This window comes from Octopus bimaculoides, chromosome 15 (genome assembly GCF_001194135.2).
Source record: "Octopus bimaculoides isolate UCB-OBI-ISO-001 chromosome 15, ASM119413v2, whole genome shotgun sequence".
Classification (NCBI taxonomy): Eukaryota; Metazoa; Mollusca; class Cephalopoda; order Octopoda; family Octopodidae; genus Octopus; species Octopus bimaculoides.
In genome coordinates, this window is record NC_068995.1 from 13,157,131 (window position 1) to 13,161,133 (window position 4,003).

The following is a 4,003-nucleotide window of genomic DNA, read 5'->3' on the forward strand; positions in this document are numbered from 1 at the left end:
ATATATATATATATATATATATATATATTATGATAGATTTCTTTCAGTTTCAGTCAACCTAATCCACTCACTAGGCTTTAGTCAGCCTGAGGCTATAGCAGACATCTGCCCAAGGTGTCACAAAGTGGAACTGATCACAGAACCATGTGCTGTGAAACAAGCTTCTTACTACACAGTTACACCTATATTTAGTCAGAAAAAGGACAACATCTTTGAACATTTTTGCAGTGCCTCCACAAGATTGGTGGAGGAAGAAAGACCATCTTGGTGTTCTCAGTCTAGAGACCCCCCACTCTCTGAGTACACAGAAAGAAGTACACTCTGTTTAACCTTCACAGTGCTGATTAAATTTTTGTTGGAGATGTAACACACTAATCACATGCAAATCAGTTCTTGCAATCCTTTTCTATTGGCCAGTGCTTACTACATCATATGAAATGTAGAAACTTCTGGAAAGTACCCCACAATCAAAAACAAGTTAGCTTGGTTCCTGTGTCTCAAGTGCACATGCATGGAACCAAGTATACTCAGTTCCTGTGCAGTAAGAGTTGTTGCCAAGATATAAAAGACCCTTGTCTATAGTGCTGTACAGTAGAATTGAACCCACGACCCTCTGATCATAAAGTGAATCTGTTACCCACATAGCCAAACATACACTCAAGCAGGCCAATCCAGCAAGAACATTGAATAGAAAATATATCAAGGCACTGCATCTCAGATGCCATGAGTCTATCAGCTTTTATAACAGGTACACCATATCCCTGTAAGAGGTAACTAAAAGGATTAGCATCAAGGAAAGTACCTGGCTATGAAACACTGTCTCAAAAAGCCCAGTCCAACCCATGCCGGTGTAGAAAAGCTGATGGAACAATGAAAACAATGATGGAATTTCCTTAAATATTTACCAAACTATGGAACAAGTAAGATAAAAGATTACAATATGAAGTGTAAACCTTGAGGAAAAAAAAAAAGTCAAAATCATTAAAAGATTTACAATGAAAAATTCTACACTTTAAATGTTATATTGTTGGTGTTTACCCACCACAACATCAAATCTAATCTATCATTTAATTGCTTCTGTCATTAGACTGTGGCCATGCTGTAGTACCACCTTGAAGAATTTTAGTGGAACGAATCAATCCCAGTGCTTTTGTTTAAGCCTGGTACTTATTCTATCGGTTTCTCAATGATAAATCAGCCTTCTAAAAAGTATAGAGAACTACATTATCTAATACTTCCTCCTCATCAAAAAAAAAAAAAGTAGAAATGTGATTTCAGAGAGATTTAGCTGTTATTTCTAACAGACTGAGCTATGAAGTAAAGACTCTCTCAGTTCATACTATAAATTGTAAATCTGTCCTACACAGTGAAATGAAATTACCTGTGAGACTATTTGGTGAACCAACCTACTAGAAATAGTTAAATACCCTTAAAATCACACATTACCACCTCGAAAGTTAAGGGACACATTGGTTAAAAACAATGCAATAGTCATGGTCAAAATGAATTTTGACAATAGATTCACAAGATCAGATCATAGATTTACTAGACTTAAGGCTACAAAGTTTTCTCAACAGTGCAAATGTGTAGAATAAAAATAAAAGCAAGCTTACCTATATTTTCTTGTGTTTTCTATTACTGAGTCTCCAAGTAGTCTATTTAGATTCATCTTCAGTGAGTTTGTCACACTATAAAAGTAGATAAAATTACCAAACAGGTTTTCTTAGTAAAGAAGAAACAGTAAAGACTCAAATATTCAACAAAAACTACATACAATTACTCTACACTGTATATATATATATATATATATATACATATATATCAAATGGATGTGATATAAAACTATTCTCCACATACACTAACAGCCATATCAACAATCCAACATACCTCCATCATCAGCTGCCCCACAGATATCACTATGGTTTCGACACCTGGGCAGTATCATTCAATCCAGCGGTGTCAACAGCACTAAAATAAGTGTTGTTTAGGAACAAATATACCTTAGATATCACCACATTCATTCAATCTAAGGATTAAACACTAACATTATTAATTAAACTACAACAAAGAAACACACATACCCTGATGTACAAAAACAATATCAGTAAATAAATTCAGCAAGTAAACCTATAATTCCTTAATTTAGCTAACTAAATAGCAACCTAGCCCTTGTATGTATATATATAAAAACATCATTTTCGTGCCCTCTGTATAGGTTAGACAGAGTTTATTGGGACAGATTTTTTACAGTTGGATACCCTTCATGTCCCAACCCTCACCTGTTTCCAAATCAAGTAATATTTCCCCATGGCCAGACATGTTTACACAGAATATTGAAAAACGAATGACACAGTTTGTGTGACAGCGACACTCATTTACAAATGGCATGTATTGTTGAGACAAAGAGATTACAAAAATATGTATATATATTTCATCATGTTGAACCGTTAATCCCTACACATTTTTTTCTCTCTCAGTTCTTTCTGTCAAAGAGCATAGGCTCAAAATATCAATGACTTTTCCATTCTTCTTAAGCATTTAAAATAATACTCCTGCTTGTTTTTCTTTCACCTGTCTTCATCTTTTGCTTTCTGTAAATTTGAACTATGTATGCGTGTGTACATGCACACAAACCTGTTTCAGTTTCCATCAACCAAATCCACTCACAAGGCTTTGGTCAGCCTAGGGTTATAGAGAAGATACTTGTCGTAGGTGTTATGCAGTGGGACTGAACCCCAAATCATGTCATTGGGAAGTAAACTCCTTAACCACACAGCCACATTTCCACAAACCTGTGCGTGTGTGTGTGTAATTATGATCATTTAATGCCTATTATCCATGCTGGCATGGGTACAGAAAATTGATAAAACAGTTTGTAGAATCCATTACCGTTTAGCTTCATGTAAGAAATTCCTGTCATAATAATTTTTTTTTTTTATATATATCATTCATGTAATGCATGAAAGTGCATGGCTCAGTGGTTAGAGCGTCGGGCCCACAATCATGAGGTAGTGAGGTTGATTCCTTGACTAGTCTGTGTTGTGTTCTTGAGCAAGACACTTTATTTCATGCTGCCCCAGTTCACTCAGCTATCGGTCTTTGCCTTTCCCTTAGATAACATTGGTGGTGTGAAGACTGCTAGTCTTCCATAAACAATCTTGCCCAGACTTGTGCCCCAGAGGGGAACTTTCTAAGTGCAATCCATTGTTCAAGGTATCTAAGGAACTTGCTCAGAGAGATGTGGTCACTCAATTCAACTTGATGAATTACTACTGAGAAGCTTTTGCACAAACTTGATACATTTTATAATTTTTTTTTTTTTTCTGTACATTTACATATGCAGAAAAAAAAAACATTGCTAACCAAAATCTGATGCCAAATCTTTAAATATTGTTTTCATCATTTGATAATTCCTTAATGAAGATAGGAAGCAAAGTAAATAAAGTATTTATATGCTTAGTACCAATTTATAATAACCACAAGAATATTTGTTATTTTTGTCTAACACGCAATCAGCTCTCATCAAACTCACCATCCTAGTTTTTGCTTTTCAAATAGTCTGAAAGACTACATTATGAAAGTGGCCATTTAAAAAATTTTTTCTTCTTTGTAAGATATTGATTAGTGATGTGAAGGAGATTACTGTTGTTTCTAGCAAGATAGAGACTCACATACACACATACATACATGCTCGTTTACAATGTGTGATGGTGAGAATGACAAAGGGATGAGTAGAAATATTTCTCAATGAAAACGGACAGAGCTGAGCAAACACTAAAGCGAGACATGTGGTTTGCATCGTAACAAGAATTGTTTTTATTAGCTCCATAAAAACACTTCCATAATACAAGGAAAATATTTAAGGAAGAGAAAATTGAAGCAATATCTCATGCATGCTGAAGACAAGAAACCTGAAGGTCAATTTTCATGAAAGCAATTCTGACAGAAGTGGTTATTCAGGAAAATAATGATTTCTTTCTCTAAACAAAGATTGGGGGGGGGG

At 35.0% G+C, this 4,003-nt stretch overlaps 1 protein-coding gene across 4 annotated transcripts in view; it reads right to left on the reverse strand.

The window, feature by feature from the left end:
• Nucleotides 1-4,003, reverse strand: part of LOC106875852 (scm-like with four MBT domains protein 1) — a 75,222-nt gene that overhangs the window by 61,265 nt on the left and 9,954 nt on the right. For 3 of the 4 annotated variants that reach the window (XM_052973175.1, XM_052973177.1, XM_052973178.1), the window contains exon 2: nucleotides 1,614-1,688. The exons of the other annotated variant lie outside the window; for it this stretch is intronic. The gene's annotated coding sequence lies outside the window, so the exon portion shown is untranslated. The remainder of the gene's footprint in view (nucleotides 1-1,613; nucleotides 1,689-4,003) is intronic. 4 annotated transcript variants of the gene reach the window in all.